This window comes from Erpetoichthys calabaricus, chromosome 2 (assembly GCF_900747795.2).
Source record: "Erpetoichthys calabaricus chromosome 2, fErpCal1.3, whole genome shotgun sequence".
NCBI classification, from domain to species: Eukaryota; Metazoa; Chordata; class Cladistia; order Polypteriformes; family Polypteridae; genus Erpetoichthys; species Erpetoichthys calabaricus.
This window is the reverse complement of record NC_041395.2, coordinates 204,511,540-204,528,760: the sequence shown is the minus strand read 5'-3', so window position 1 is coordinate 204,528,760 and position 17,221 is coordinate 204,511,540. Positions and strand designations below refer to the sequence as shown.

Below are 17,221 nucleotides of genomic sequence, written 5' to 3'. Positions count from 1 at the left end.
AAATTTCTTGCTGCGCAACTGGCAGCTGCACTTAGTTGGCAAATTAACACTGCCTCCATTGCCAAGAAGGGATAGCAACTTCAAAGGGAGGGCTATGTAATGGCACCGACAAGTTGCATCAGCCAGAAGTGATGACACCAATAGCATGAAGTGGCACTCGTTCATGCAAATGAATAGCTTCCGCACCAGTGGACGGGGTGCCTATAAATATGGCTAGCCTGCAATGTCGTAAATAGAAATTCCATCCGGTGCGGCCAAGGTCAGCAGTCCTTTTAATGATAACGAGACTCCTAAAAGAGTTGTTAAAAATGCAGAACTTACCCATAACTTAAAAAAATAAAACCTTCAGTCATGTCACCTTTTGCCCTCCATTTGCTTAAACTGAAATGATTAACAAACTCAGTGTTTTCAAACTCCGTTCTGGAGGGCTACCTGTTTACTTCAAGCAGTTTCTTACTTTGAAGTCATTTCTTGCTGTTAATGAAACACATTTTTTTAATTCTATGACTTATCAATGTTCTCATTCCGCCACAAGAGCTATTCCAAAGCTGTTGATCGATTTATTTTTTTTTTCTGAGGGCACCCTTAGCATGTTTTGTGGCACAAAAAAAGATGTTTCACACCTTCACTTTTCGATTTAATGTATTTTATTGAAACCAGTGTTGCATGATTGTCATACAGATGCAAATGGGGTCAAGTTGAGTTGCTTTGAATTTAATTATTGTCTGGCTCCTGGAAACAATTGAAGTTTGTGGTGTGGTGGTTAAGGCTTTGGACTTCAAACCCTGAGGTGGTGGATTTAAATCCCACCACTGACACTGTGTGACCCTGAGCAAGCCACTTCACCCGCCTGTGCTCCAATTGGAAAAAAAGACATGTGACCAATTGTATCTCAAACGTAGTAAGTCGCTTTGAATAAAAACATCGGCCAACTAAGTAAATTTAAGGATTGTGGATCTTAAAAAGTGTGTCACGCGCAATTTGCGCTAAAGTAGGACGTTCCGTTAGCATCAGTAATTAGCTGGAAATTAAACCTTTAGCCACTGCGGCCATCCAAGATATGTGTTTGACATTAATGACGTATAAAGTCCAGGAAATGGTGCATTTCAACATTTTAGCCTCAAAACTGACGTTTCTTTGCAGATTACGTAGAGGGCGCTCGCTCTTGACAAGTAAGCCATTAAAGAAGGAGTGATTTATGTAAATGATATCGATTCGTACACACATGATCCGGCCCTAAATGCTTTAATTCGCCCACTTTATTATTTCACACCAATAAAATTCTTGCCACGTCCCATTCCTGTTTCTGCATCGACTTTGACCTTTCCTCAAAGATGAGGGAATTCCCTAAACATGGGAGCCCTGACCTAGTCTTGTGATATTGCTGTTCTGTTTCTTATAATTAAAGGCGGTTGTAAATGACCTCACTTCCGGTGCGCGCGCCGTTTTTTTCTGTTTCTTTCCCTCCTTCTTGTAGCCGCTAGCAAGTACCAGTTCACGCCGTCAGCGCTAGAGCAGCGGCAAGATTCGGGGTTACGTATCGGGTATAAACATCTCTGTGTATTCTCCTCCTCCTCCTCTGAGCTGGACTCCTAGGACTTCGTGCGCAGCGATGTCCCTCGCGTGGCTCTAGGTAAGTCGCTTCGCGAGTGTGTGGAAGCAGAGGCGGTGTCTGCGCCGGGCACTAACGGTGACAGTTGTTTGGCTTTGGTGAATAACATTCGAAGAAAGCCTAGTGGCCCCGTTTTTGAGTGCCACTTTGTTTAAACTGCTGTCAAAATGGAGAGGATGGGGTTGACGGGAGTCTTCCGAGCAGCAGCACGCGGCCACCACCTGCGCCTCAAAGTGTCTTGCGACTCGTTTAACTGCTATACATGCACACACGCGCTCGTCTCTATTCTTCTTTCTCTGCCTCAGTTCTGGCGCCCTTCTACTATTCAGTCACTCATAAATTCGATGTTCAAAGTCGCCTCGGTCTGTTTTCTCTTTTTTTTTTTTTTGCCTAACTCGGTCAATATACCCTTGCGGTCAGCTTTGTGTGACGCAAGCTTCTCTGTTTTCTCATCTGCCTTATGACCGAGCATACAAGGTTCATTAGCTGTGTACAGTCCATGTGAGACTAGCGGCTTTTTCCGGTCTGATTTAAATAAAAAAAATGTCGACTCCAGTGCAGAAATAGCTTTAAAGCCTATGCCCTTTTTTCAAGCGCATCATTTAGAACCCTTCGTCTCATTTTGTACATGTGTCCTGTCGCGGTACCTCCATGCTCCTCATTTCAGGTTCACCACTGCACTTTCTTCCTGTTCACTTGTCATGTTCCAAGTTTACAGGGTGGGCATAGTTACACCACTTTGCATATAATCTATTTACATAAAATTATTAATATATTTTATATATAAGTATTAATATATAGTAAAAGCGTCTCTCTCAAACCTTACAGTATTTTGTGAGAATCTGTACTGCTGTTATCCAGCACCACTTTGAAATCCGAAATGTTGTAAAGAATGTAGGGAAGAAACTTATCTAAGCTGGGCGTTTCAGGTGTGGGTCAAGAAAAGTTTGTTCTCTTTCTTCTGATACTTAACGTGGCATTAAAAAAAGTTTGTCTAGAGGTTCCAGATCTGTCCATGCTGGCCAAGTTATTCCATTCTGTGTTTGTTAGCTTCAAGTTTGCCATCTTCACAGTTAAGTCAGATAGTTTTTATTCAAGATTTCTGAACACTATATTGTCTCAAAAGTGTGTAATGTATTCTCTCTTACTCTGGTTCTTTTGCAGCTCTCTTCTGTCAGGGACACTTGTGAGTCTTTGAATAAAATTCTTCACTTGGTTAATGTTGGAGCTGCACCTACTTCATGGCTTAATATTGGAAGTTCGTAAGAGTTAGAGGGCTATCAGTGGAGCTTGAAATACTAGAGGCTTTCTTTAGATGCTATGGAATTGACTGGTGTTTCTACAGAATACAGAAATAGTCATTGGTTTGTGGGGGGGGGGTCACTGATCTAATTAATTAGATTCAATATAGAAAGAGACTGGCTTCAGACCTTGTTATCCATTAATATTTAATATAGAGTTGTAGTTATATCTGTAAAAGCGGTTTTAGGAGACTGAGTTAACTCCTGGTGAAGATGTAGTCACCTTGATGCATTTTCAGCCATCATTTTGGCAGCTTTGTTGAGGTTCTCTAAAGGAAATTGATGTAGAGTCCTATATCATGTGGAGATGCTTTTAAAACTGAACTGCTACTTTTTGTATGGGATCCAGATTTTTTAAATGATAATTATTCTGTTCCTGTTGAGTTCCAGGACATAATTAAAGTGCTGAATTTACAGTTTTAAGGATGACAAACACAAATCCTCCTGGACCAGTGTTGGGATATGTTACTTTTAAAAGTAGCTTATGTACATTACTCATTACTTACAAAAAAGTAAATATGTTGTATATTTCCTTATTATAAAGTGTAATGCATTACAAACTTTTGTGTTACTTTCTTTTTTTCATAAAACTGTTTTATGTTTACTTGTTTTGTAAGAAAAGCTGCGCATTTCATTGGCCAGCATTTGTTATTAAAATCTAAGCCCGTATGTGAACCTTAATGAAACTGACCAGAAATACAGCCAAATCTTATAGTTTTATTGTGTTTTTATAAATGTGTTTATTCCTTTCTGGGCTGTGAAGTAAGTAAACCTCCATCCTCATTTATTTATTTATTTTTCCATCCCCAACACAATCTCCCAAAGATTTGAGGTATTAACACTGGCTGCTGTGCTACCCAGTCACCCGTTTCAACATATGTGTAGCAATTAACTGGACTAACACTAAACTAAACTGAAAATGTATTAATAGGTTTCCATTAGTGACTTGCACATAGCTCAGTCTTTTCCTATTTGCTGTGTGACTGAGCCCAACAAAGAACTGGTGTACTATCCACATTTCTTTCCTGCCTTACTGCCAGTGCTTCTGCTGTAATCTCTGGCTCCCTGTGACCCTAAACTAAGCAGGTGAAATTTACCTCTTGGCACATGCAGGATTAAATGTAACCTTACAACTTTTTGCAGTTATTTTCACTTGCAAGGCACAAGACTGTGACTAAAATAGTCGCAAATGTGACAAATTATAATTCTGCAACAAAAAATTTAAGTTGCTATTAGTGACTAACACCACAGGTTTTTTTTCTTTATCTGTGGTTATTTAGGTACAGCTTTAACTTCATTACAGTCATCACGAAGCACTGCTGTTGTCACACACAGAGTTAACTCCTCAGTTATACTGAATGTACGCACCAAACATGCAAGTTTACTTGTCACAAAGTAAACTGCAGGTACTTTTTTGGTTGGTCGTTTAATAGGTGGAAGTTTGAACAGAATTTGAAGCCACAGAGGAAAATGGGCTGGTACAAAGTGATTTATAGTGTGATTAGAGTAATAATTATTCAAATAGTGACAGCAAGAAAGGTAAAGGTGATAATAGTAAACTGTATTTGATGATGCTACTTCTGAATCTATACAGTGAGAGGTGCTGTTCATTGAATCTCCAGAGAGTGAAGCAGATATACTGGGTTTAGAATAGGGCTAGGCGATATGGACTTAAATTAATATTACGATTATTTTGAACAATGTAATATTTTATATATATATATTTTGCTATAAAATTTTATTTGAGATGTGCTCTGTTTGTATGCTGGTTTAGTTTCATTTAGGTATAACAGTGGTTTTGTTCTAGATAGCTGTTTTTTAAATTTACAAAATTTTTAGATAGTGACAAATGAAAACAATTTCACTAGTGATAAATGTTTTTAATGTGTTACTTCTTGTCTGTCACTATTTCATACACTGTACGTCATCCGTCATCCGTCATCATTGTCCTTTTGGTTGGATATTACAAGTTTGTAAATGTTTGGTTACTATATAGGTGAGAGATTAGTGATTTCCAAGAAAGGTACACTTTGTTGGTCAAATGATGAAAGGATGCCTTTTCACTTTGGTCATTTTCTCTTACTCTTGAAAACAACTTGTAAAAGACAAAACATGTAAAACATAGCAAGTGTGTTGAAGGTAACTTTAAAGCAACCATTCCCATGCATTAACATCTGTACTGGACCACACACAATTTCAATGACTTAATGTTACATATTTCTTTCTAGTCTTACAGCAGATTTCAGAATTCCTCTTTTGTGGAAGTTATAAATGATTTCTTAACTTCCTCCTGTGTAATAATCCCATTTTTAAACTGGTTTTTGTTATATTTTTCCTCCAGAAAAGAAAAACTCCCCTTACTATCTTAACCATTGGCTTCAAAGCTGAGGACTGTGGCCCTGAAGAAGTTGACAATATTAGAAACATCAATTTCAATTTTAAAGGTTGTGTTTAAATTGCCCAGGTTTAAAATAAACATACTGGTAACTGAAAATGTTCTTCAGTTGTTACAGAATACTATTCATTTATCAATGTAGTTATGTATGAGAGCAGCATGGTACACAAACAGGTGGTACTTGAGGGAAGAAATAAAAAATGGCTCAATAGTGGAATTTAAAAGGACGCACCATGGCTAAACATGAATCTCCACACTCCGCTGTGGTTCGATTCCACTCTCATGGTGCTCCTGCTGTGACACTCCACACCTGTCTTTCCAGGTTGAAGGCATTCAAAGCTCACTTTGGCTCAGAGAGAGCAGCTCTCTGTCACTTACACCAGTGGTCCCCAACCTTTTTGACAGCAAGGACCACTTTATTAGATGCAAATTTTTCCACGGACCGGTCGGGGGGGTTGGTTGGGGGGGGCAGTTTTATACACAATTTACATAACATTTCTATTATTATTAAAGTTATTAAGCAGTTCGCATACTTTTGCAATCTGAGATTTTTCTTCTTTTTTTGCATATAACAAAGACATATGCTTTACATTTGCCAATCCAACAGATTGCACATCACAAACATTAACACTGCAATCTTTTTTTCGTGTCTGCCGTTTCTATAGGAGGGTGACAATGAGTTAAATTCCAATGGATGTTTTTCAAATGTTGACAAGCAATAAGCAAAAGGAATCAATGAAAACCACAGACAAAAAAAAAAAAAAAAAAAAAACAGTACGAGGAAAGTTCGAAGAAAGATTTTTTTACAATGTTTCTGTTTGGGGATCGTTGTGCAAACTACAGATCTAACTGCTCTGTGGATGATTCGTTCAAGCATTTCAAGGTCACTTCGTTGTAATGAAAGCATCTGTTGAATGTACTTCGTAGTAACGTGATTTCTATAGACTCATGTCATATGGGGAAACTGTCGGGACCATAAAAATACTTTGTTGTAATACTCTCTCACCTCGGTCTCTCTCCTCTCTCTGCACCGCTGCAAAGCCCCGCCCGCCAAGCGTTCTGAAAAGTCTGAGTGAGTCGCCGTTGCCGGCAGTTCTCTCGCGGCCCGGCTGTCAGACGGCTGCGGACCGGTAGTGGGCCGCGGACCGGGGGTTGGGGACCCCTGACTTACACAACTCGTACCAAAGCCAATGGATTTCTATGAAAGAGAGTGTCTCTGATGAGTGCACTCTTTATCACCATACAGCACCCAACCTGCATGAGGGGGCTGCATAACATGTTTGCCTCTCTCTCTCTCTCTCTCTCTCTCTCTCTCTCTCTCTCTCTCTCCCTCTCTCTCTGGTCAAGTTAGCCATCATTACAGGATTTTTCATTTTGGTAAACCAGTTTTTTGTACCATCATTTTTAGAAAGTGTTGGACTAAGGACAATGAAATCTGAGGATGAAATTATAATTGTGATAAAATGCATGTATCCAACATTTATTTTTAGTAATATTAATCAATAGTGGACAAACGAACAGCCATGATAGCCTATTATATATAAAGATTGATTTAAAAAGTATTTGATGTGCATAAGTAAAACTTAAGGCATGCACAACAACACACTCTAATCAATTGTTAAAATCCTCTAATGCCAGGGCTGTGAGATAAGAAATCTCACCTTTAGTTGTGCCTAGTTTATGAAAGAAAATGGGGGAAGCTTGCAAACAAACCTGGAAACCCCTGGGCTAGAGATAGTGGGTGACATTTAAACAAATATGTGTGTCACTAGTCTATTGTAATTAAACATTTGCTTTGATTAACAGGTCTACCATTATGCAAAATCATGTAGTGTAACAATTGTTAGCTGTAATTAAGACCCAAAATAATGCTTGACATCATTGCATTGAGTTTATATTAGGAATGGGACAGTTGCCTGTTTTTACAAGTAACCACAGTGAAATTACCAATGGTTATTACACTGTTTCATGTTTTATTTATCACTGTCACTGTTGTTTAAAAAAAAAAGAAAAAAAAAAAAAAAGTGTATGTAATCACACATGCAAAACGGTCATCTAGTGCTTTAATATTTCTACTTTAGAGGAAGGCAGTGACATTCAATTAAAACATTTACATAATCGCACAAATTGGAATAGTTGTTTGATTAAACAGTGTGGTGTACATTTTAACTAACATAATATATCAGGGCTTGAAATTTGACATGTGTTTCTGGGTATTCTACAAAAATGTGACAATTCCCACAAATTAATTTATTTGATAAGCAAAAATCTCTTGCTTGTTGCACGAATATTCAACAACTTTTGTTAAATTAATGTTTTACAATTGCATCTTATGTGTTAAATAAGAATTTATTTTTTTTATTGTTTACATTTTTTCTTTTTTTACATTTTAGTCTTGCATGCACAGATGTCATTCACTATGTTACAAGTGTTCTGCGGGCATTGGCAATCTGATCAGAACTGTGAACGTGCCCTGAAAGAGTTGAATATTTGGCCATTCTGCAATTCCCCTAGTTTAAACTGTGCCTTAAAAGCAACTTGAATAAACTTTATTAAAGTGAACGCTAAAAACAGGTTGGTACTAAAGTCAATACAAACATTCATGAAATTGACTTTGAATGGTCAGTGAATTTGTGTTCAGTTTTGCTCCTTTTTATGATGAACTGACTGCTGTCAATTTGTAGTTGTGTTGTGACACTTAAAGATGCATATAATTGTCATTCATTTAAAATGTCTGTGGTGAACTGACTGCCTTTAAACCTGAATCTGAAAAGTGAAATCACTGACATACATTACGATAAATGAATCTCAAACATAACTTTCAAGAAAATTGGCTGCATCATGGCTAGGGCTTCCAGCTCTTCAATTCTGAAAGAAGGATATTTCCGAATAAAAAAAAAAAGAGGATTTTGTACAATGCCTTTATCTGTGATTCCATAATTCACCTTTGCAGTCTTTTAATGTCTTTTAGAAATGTCATTTAGTTTTGGTTGCAGTTTAATGTAATCTCAAAGCAAATATGTTTACTTGCTAAGCTACTAATAGTTATTCTTAAAACGTTTACACCAATTTAGAGGAACATAATGCAAAAGCCTATTATAGTAGCATTGGACATATTGCAGGGAAAGAGCCTGGACTGGGTACCAGGGTTCCAAAATCCAAAAATATTTGAAACCCAAAATACTTTTGGTCTCGGGCATTTCAGATTAGAGGTGCTCAACCTGTAGTACATCATAGGAATTTGTTTTAAGTGAGCATAATTTGACATTTCTGCCACAGGTACCACCAGTCACTAATTATCCAAAGCATTGCAGCATCACAGGCAACCCATCCCCCAGGCATCGCTTTGATACAACAGGAATCAAGAGGAAAGGGGTGTTTAGTGGGCAATTGTGTGCAACATCTATAATGCTGTTGGTAAGGGGATTGGAATTATCCATTGTTTGCTTAGGAACTGTTTTTGTATGAATCACTTGCTCAGCATAAAACTGTGGTGCCCCAGGATAACACACAGATCTCGGACAGACTGAAAACTTAGAAGCAGCGAAAATCTGTGATTAGTACCAATACAGGCATTACTTTTCAGAATATCCACCTTAAAGGTGCAACTCTCACCAACTTTAGAGATAATCTTCAATTGCATGTTGGGAAAACAGTGGAGGGTACAGTCAAGGAATTGAAAAGCCAGCATAAAAATATGAAGGGTAATACACAGCAATGAAGCTCACATGGGTCTGAGATCATTTGTTGATTCTGTCTTCTATCATAATTCATGCCCAGATGATTTAACCACTTTTGGAGAAAATGACACTGACATTTTAGTTTACTGGTATCAAGAAGTCTTATTGAAGAATGCATTTGATGTCAGGGCTGTGCAAATGGAATGGAGATTGCTAAAAATTCGGATTAAAAGCCATTCTCAGACATATTTTATAACAGTTGGTGGGAAGTCTTATTATTTTATTGCACAGATTTCCACAATATTATATACAGTGGAACCTCGGTTCACGACCATAATTCGTTCCAAAACTTTGGTCGTGAACCGAAGCAATTTCCCCCATAGGACTGTATGTAAATACAATTAATCTGTTCCAGACCATACGAACTGTATGTATATATATATATATATATATATATTTTTTTAAGTTTTTAAGCACAAATATAGTTAATTAAACCATAGAATGCACAGCGTAATAGTAAACTAAATGTAAAAACATTGAATAACACTGAGAAAACCATGAACAACAGAGAAAACTAACACTGCAATAGTTCGCGCTATAGCGCTACCAACCGCTGGCTAAAAACACTTTTTTTTTTTTTTTTTTTTGATGAGTTTTAAGCACAGGGAAAAAAATTAACATTTGAAAAAATCCATAAATTAATAAACCACCAAGAAAAGTAACAATGCACGCTACGAACCGATCACTGTAAACAGAAGTGAATACAAAATCAAGCCCAGTGCATTCTTTAACTGCCTTCCTACCTTATGTGTCCAGCTCTCTCTCTTGCTCTGCCTGTGTGTGTGTGTGTGTCTGTCTCTCTCTCTCGCTCTTCCTGTGTGTGTGTGTGTGTGTGTCTGTCTCTCTCTCGTGCTGCCTGTGTGTGTGTGTTTGCGTGCGTGCGTGCGTCTCTCTCACGCTGCCTGTGTGTGTGCGCTCTCGCTCTCTCTTGCTCGCTGCACAGGAAATGCACAGGGAGAGACTGAACATGTGCAAACCGAAAGGGAAACTGGCTTGTTCGTATACCGAGTGTGTGGTCATGAACCGAGGCAAAAGTTTGGTGAGCTTTTTGGTCGTAAACCGATTTGTACGTGTACCGAGACGTTCGTGAACCGAGGTTCCATTGTATCTTGTTGAGATCATGCTTGTTCTGCCTATTTCAATAGGTCAGTGTGAACATGGCTTTTCAGTACAGAACAGAATAAAATCAAAAGTGAAAATATTCGCTCAAAGACTCAACTTTAGTCAAAGTCAAGATAGAAGGCTAATCACTTGAACAATTTCCTGATTTTTGGACCTGAGAGTTATGGATTATGAAGTACTTGACTCTTTTCAGTTTAAGTAAATGGAGATTAAGAGGTGATGTTTGGAACAATCAAAGAAGTAAGGTGGCCCATTCTGTTAGAGTGATCAGTTAGTTTTATTCATGCACGGGAGAAATTTGCATTAAGGTTGTTCAAGCAGATACTCAAAGAGAAATTCTCAAGCATACAGTTATGAAGACACTCAGGGTTACACAGTAGAGGTGCTTGACCAGTGAATGCAGATAGAAAGAAAACGAGAAGTATCTGTTTGAGTCTGGCTTTATTAGTTATGTATTTTAGGACACAGCAGTTCAGAGTTTCTTTCAATGTTATCTTTGAAAGACATTATTTACAAAGTAATGCATTTAATTCTTCAAATAGGCATAATGAACATTTGTGAACAAGAGAAATGAACAGTTAATCTAAAGCTAATATATCCATAACATCTAATAAAAGTAATAAATAACTTTTAAGCCTTAAATTTACAAAAACTAGGTCTTTGACATTATAGATATACAATGTGTTTTAAATTATGAAGGGGGTTACTATAGTGGATCCCAGCTGCTACTTTAAAATAAGTTCATCAACAAGAAATGGGGACAGAGTAGTGAACTTGTTAGGGGGAAATTTCACTTAAATGTTAAAGCTTCTCACAACAGAAAGAAAGCTATAGACATGTTGATTTTTTGGAGAAATTACAGCAGTGGAAAAGGATTTGTGTGTTTGTTGGGCTGAATGGTGAATTCTCAAGAAAATTGTTGTAATGTTCTAATTTGTATTTGTGCACTGTCTGAAAAAGCATGGATTTTTTTTCCTCCCATCATCTACAACAGATTCCATTCATCTCTTCTCTCAAGAGCTTCAGATAATCCATCCAGCCAAAGAAGTAATCCCATTAGGCTTCAGATAGAGTGGAAACACTATCAAAAAAACTATCAGGAATTGATCAAGAATTAGGCTGTGTCCTTGTATATCGGTTGTGGACGTTGTCTGTGTGCTGTTGTCAGTATCCTGGGAAAATGGATATGTGGGACGGAGCAGATAGTGGGGTAAAGAGGGAGGCAGACAACCGAGGTGTACTTGTTCAAAAAATGTGTTTTTTTTTCATTTTCATAATCCATTATTAATAAATAAACATCCAAATTCACTTTAAAAATGATAAAATGGTAAAGTATCAAATGCTTGTGCTTAGTGGCAAGAGGACTAGTGATTTATTTCTAGGTTGTGTGGCATCCAACAAAGAATGTATTCTGAACAAGAACATTGGGTATTTGTAGTGAAGTTATGTTTAAAAAAAACAAAAATAAACACTGATTTTTGGCATGTGGCATTAAGTTGTGGGGCATGAATGAGAATGGACTGACTCCTCCTTATCTAGCTGTATTTATGCACATTGTTGGCTTTGGAAACCTACTTCTTGTTCAAGGGTGGTCTGTCTTTTACTCTGTACTCGTCCTACCATCCAGACCCTGGGTGAGTATGACAGTATTTGGCAATCATTTTGGCTGGTTGCTGTACATTTGTAATTTAAATTGGTATACAAGAGGATTGTTTCAGTACCACAACCAGCCAGAGATAAAAATGTGACCATTTTTGTTTATATGCCTCCCGAAGCTGAACAAATCATGACAATATAACATTCATTCGCTTTAATTCGGATTTGGTCAATTAAGAGTTGAAGAGTGGAAAAGAAACTCCACTAAACAACCTTCTTAGAGGGGAAAATAATCAAAAAAAAAAAAAAACATGGTGGGGGCTCCATGGTCAGGTATCTTCACAAACAGAACCATTGGCACACAGAAAAAATTACCAAATAGTGTGGTAGAGTTTAAAATTTTGGGGACTTTTAAATCCCAACCCCATGTTATTCTATAGAAATTAGTTGAATGGGATTGACTAACTTGTTAGGTGGAATGTCCTGCTGTTGTCAAAATTATTCTAATGTTCTTAGAACAGAAGAAGTCTCTGCCTCAGTCAAACTGTCATGATTTAGCCCAATTGACTGTCCATCTCCTCCTAGGGATTCTACAGGGATTCTATAATTGATAGTTCCTCCCTTTTGATTAATTATTATTAATCATTAAAATAGACACTGTGGGCAGTAATACAGAATATGATGAAGGAATACATTTTCCAGAGAAGGATTTATGTAAGAATTTGTTTTAATGTTAAATGAAGACATTTTACAAACTCTGTCTTCACACATTACTGAAAAGCATTTTATGTGTGTTTGTTTTGGATTACAAGCATATTGATGTACTTTGGAGTCAGTTGTGTGCACAGCCTGTTAATAGCTAAGGCTACCACATACTTCAGACAGTATGAAATGTGCACACTGTTAGAACTTGCTGGCACATAGAAAACATTGTTTGCTGGGAACATGGGCTATGCTTCTGAGTTTCACAAAAAATGTGACGGAGAGATGAAGCTGGAAAACTGCTTGTTGAGTAAACCATTTCAGCCCTGCTTGCTAACATCTGAAAAGGAGCTTACTTTAGCTAACCTAAAAAAATGCACTATGAAGCAGAAAACCTGACAAGTAATGAACTTACTGTTGCAGAATGGTATTGTCACAAAGAAGATGGTTGGGGAAAAAAAAGATCAGAAAAAATGACACCAGTGCTGCTTTTCTCTGCTATTTTTGTTTGGTAATGATCAATAAAGGATCAGTAATTAGCTTACTAAACACAGTCTGAGTATGGTTCTGGCATTTGCCAATGAGTGCAATACATTAGTGGTGATGTCACAGCAGGATCTAACAGTCAGATATGATGGCAGGAATGTTGTCAACATTTGCACAAACAAAGCATAATTATCAGGTTGTGAAATGTGACATACCTACATGTATGCATAAAGCACATGTTTTTCTCTTTTATAATTCTTGACAAAATAAAGCAAGGGATTTTCCTTTCATGATTTAGTGGTTTCACATAGCTTGCACCACTATCCTTTGAAACATGTATAGTCAACATTGACCCAAATAATGGAAGTGCATGGACAGCTCTTTGGACAAGTGTAGTTATTTGCATTGAATCGTTTTGTCATTGCGCACAGATATGCTTTGGTGTATTTAGAAAGTATTAATTGTCACCCTATCATAGGGCTGCCAAATTAGTCAAAAAAATAAGGATTGAATATTACAACTAAAAATCAGTAAATATGTGAATATCTTCAAACACGGCCCCTCTTTAGGCTGCGAGTACGCCGATTATTTAAGGCAAAGAGCCGCGGACCTCACCTTACCACAATGTTACCCCACCCCAATAATTAGCTCTTCAGCTAACTTTAACATTTTCTCGAAATCTTTTTCTGTCTGTTGTGTTCTATTCCAGACTTTAAAATAATATAATTATTGACAGATGCAGATGCCGTAGTGTGGCAGATTGCAGATATTTGCACAATCAAAACTTATCTCAAAACTTCACAAATGTCACTAACAGAAACAAAAAATTTCTTTGTCTAAATCTTATGAAGAAGGGACTGATTTTCGGTCTACATCAGTAGGAACACCGCTTTCACAGTACTATAATACTTTGATTAATTAATCCTCCTTTATAATGAAGTCTGTATAAAATCCCCTGTGATGCATATGTAAATTCAAATGCCAGTCTGCTAGAGTGCTGTTATTGTGCAATTATTTTAATATTTTTTATGAAATAATAAATATTTTACCCAATGTGACATGATAATGTAAACCAGTATCTTTAGAAACTTAAATGAGAATTATGAAGAAGGTAGAAGCTGGGGAAGAGAAAGAGATGGTTGATGCCATGAGCCTCATGACACCCACCCAAACCACCACTCCCCTTATTGATGCAATAAGTAACCATATTCTACCACCCACACTTATTTTCATTGATTCTTGCATGCCTTTACAATGTAGGATAGAGCTTTTGTACTCAAAGAAAATTTGCATGCCAGAAGCAATAACAAGATAAAAATGGCAGTATATGGGCTGGGATTTGTACTTGGGAGCTGTATAGCTGCAGTGCTAATTGAGATGCCAGTGTACTACCTAGAGTACTAATCTTGGAGACCCTGTCTGCTGAGAAATCATTCAGGGTATTGCTCCCCCTTCCAGTGGCTATCTTTCCAAAAGTGGCATAGCTGGGACATGAACTCAAGACATTAGGGTTACATGCAGCAGGTTCTGCTGATGATCAACATACAGTAGGTAACTCCATTTGGCTTCAGTTGATCTGGTTGATAGATGGGACAGAACTTAAAATACATCAGCTTTGCATTTGTGCTACGGTTTACATTTACCCCCCTCCTTGAATGAATGAATCCGATTCAAGGTAACATTTGAGTCTGCTGAAGAATTGCTGAGGGTGTTGCTGCCCCTCCCATCAGGTATCCTTCTTGAAACGGCATGGTTGGAATGCAAGCTCAGAACAGTTGTTAAATTCTACCTCCTTAGCGTTGCATTTTATTCCAAAAAAACATGTATGACATTTTCATTAAATCTCAAAAGTATAATAATGATACAAATAATAGTAATGATGAATAAAAATTTGAAATGAACAATAATAACAAAAATAATAATAGTAATATTAATGCTACTAATGATGCCAAAAAGTATATAATGTCAAAATGAGTACTTTGTGTGGTAAATCTTAAAGCATTGTGAAAGATACAGTCCAACATCACAGTCATGACAATAATGTGTTTCTTTTTGGACTTTCTTTCCGGATTTATCAGTTTTTGACCAGGAAACTGTACAGGTACGAGTTGGATTCTGTTTTTTTTTCTGTTGGAAGTATATACAGTAATCCCTCCTCCATCGCGGGGGTTGCGTTCCAGAGCCATCCGCGAAGTAGAAACCATATGTTTATATGGTTATTTTTATATTGTCATGCTTGGGTCACAGATTTGCGCAGAAACACAGGAGGTTGTAGAGAGACAGGAACGTTATTCAAACACTGCAAACAAACATTTGTCTCTTTTTCAAAAGTTTAAACTGTGCTCCATGACAAGACAGAGATGACAGTTCAGTCTCACAATTAAAAGAATGCAAACATATCTTCCTCTTCAAAGGAGCAAACAAATCAATAGGGCTGTTTGGCTTTTAAGTATGCGAAGCACCGCGGCACAAAGCTGTTGAAGGTGGCAGCTCACACCCCCTCCGTCAGGAGCAGAGAGAGAGAGAGAGAGAGAGACAGATAAAAAAATCAATACCTGCCCTTCGTGCTTTTAAGTATGCGAAGCACCGTGCAGCATGTCGCTTCACGAAGCAGCTGCACAGAAGGTAGCCAACGTGAAGATAATCTTTCAGCATTTTTAGACGAGCGTCCGTATCGTCTAGGTGTGCGAACAGCCCCCCTGCTCAATCCCCCAACGTCAGGATCAGAGAAAGTCTGCGCAAGAGAGAGACAGAGAAAAGTAAGTTGGGTAGCTTCTCAGCCATCTGCCAATAGCATCCCTTGTATGAAATCAACTGGGCAAACCAACTGAGGAAGCATGTACCAGAAATTAAAAGACCCATTGTCCGCAGAAATCCGCGAACCAGCAAAAAATCCGCGATATATATTTAAATATGCTTACATATAAAATCCGCGATAGAGTGAAGCCGCGAAAGGCGAAGCGCGATATAGCGAGGGATCACTGTAGTCAATAAAATGTCTATCAATAAGACGCTTTGGATTGATTCACGATGTGCTGGGTCGATCATCTTTCTTTAGCGGTAGTGTGGACGGTGGATGTGCAGAAATGATTTGTTCTACAAGCTGGCATGTAAAGTTTGCATGAGATACAGTTTTGCCAGCTTCTTGTTCGTATAAGATGAATGCATTCCAAACGCACTGTTCAACCAGCGGACAAAATAACTTTTTTGTAGTATTTCTTTTGTTGCCTCTTGATCTGCACAATCTACGCTGCCCATCGTGCTATTGTAGTAGACCACAGCACAAGGCTTCGTAACCTGCTTGTTGCCTTTTGCCTGTACAGTGACTGTAGCTGAATTATGTACAGTGCTAAGAAGACAAGCATCTTTCTTGTCTTTCCATTTCAGTGCAAGCACTTTTCCCTTTCGCCAAGCTTCTAGCACACCTCCCTGTAATTTAGCTCTGCCAAAATCTTCATGCATGCCACATTGATTGGGACGCACTGTTCCATATACATCAGTCTTTCTTTGCAGCAAGATGTCAGATAGCTCTGGCAAAGTATAAAATTTGTCCATGGTTACGCAGTAATCTTGATCCAGCAGAGCATCTATCAAAGTCAGCACTGATGACGTAGCAATGCCATACTGATCTTATTTCAGATCAAACATTTTCCCTTTCCCGGTGTACAGAACCAAATTCCAAATGTGTCCCATTTTATATTTACAAAGCTTTAAAACTTTATGCCAAATGTTGCACTTTTTGACACGATGTACCGTATCCATGATAGTCTGTCCTCATAAGCCATGAGACTTTATTTGATGGTGACGCCACAGTCTGGAATGTAAACGCTCCGAAATTTTGCTACAATGGTCTGGTATATCTTCCAAATTTTCCTCTATTTGGGTGTTGGATGAGTATTCTTAATGAAGTCTTCATTGTTGGTAAAGTACAGATATTTCATAATTAGTGAAAACCTGCACTCAGATATCATTTTAAAGTCCCTTCCTTTCAAAGATCCCAGAGCACAGTGGGAAAAGGATCTCTTGCTCAACATTTCAGAGAAGGAGTAGAAGGCAGCCATGCACAGAATTCACTTTAGCTCCATATGTGTGCAAAGCATACAATTCTTCAACTTAAAATCTTTTATTGAGCACATCTGTCTCATTTAATCCATCCATCCATCCATTGTCTCCCGCTTATCCGAGGTCGGGTCGCGGGGGCAGCAGCTTGAGCAGAGATGCCCAGACTTCCCTCTCCCCGGCCACTTCTTCTAGCTCTTCCGGGAGA

General features: G+C 38.0%; 1 protein-coding gene and 1 long non-coding RNA gene across 2 annotated transcripts in view; one reads left to right on the top strand and one right to left on the bottom strand.

The window, feature by feature from the left end:
- The first annotated feature begins 1,390 nt into the window (after positions 1 to 1,390).
- atp13a3 (ATPase 13A3) overlaps positions 1,391 to 17,221 on the top strand; it is a 239,012-nt gene continuing 223,181 nt past the window's right edge. Inside the window, exon 1 of the mRNA XM_028795036.2 lies at positions 1,391 to 1,633. The gene's annotated coding sequence lies outside the window, so the exon portion shown is untranslated. The remainder of the gene's footprint in view (positions 1,634 to 17,221) is intronic.
- LOC127526549 (uncharacterized) lies at positions 5,193 to 6,562 on the bottom strand. The gene is made up of 2 exons (XR_007934039.1): positions 6,469 to 6,562; positions 5,193 to 5,675 (listed from the first exon to the last, which is right to left on the bottom strand). It is a non-coding gene; the product is annotated as an uncharacterized LOC127526549 (long non-coding RNA).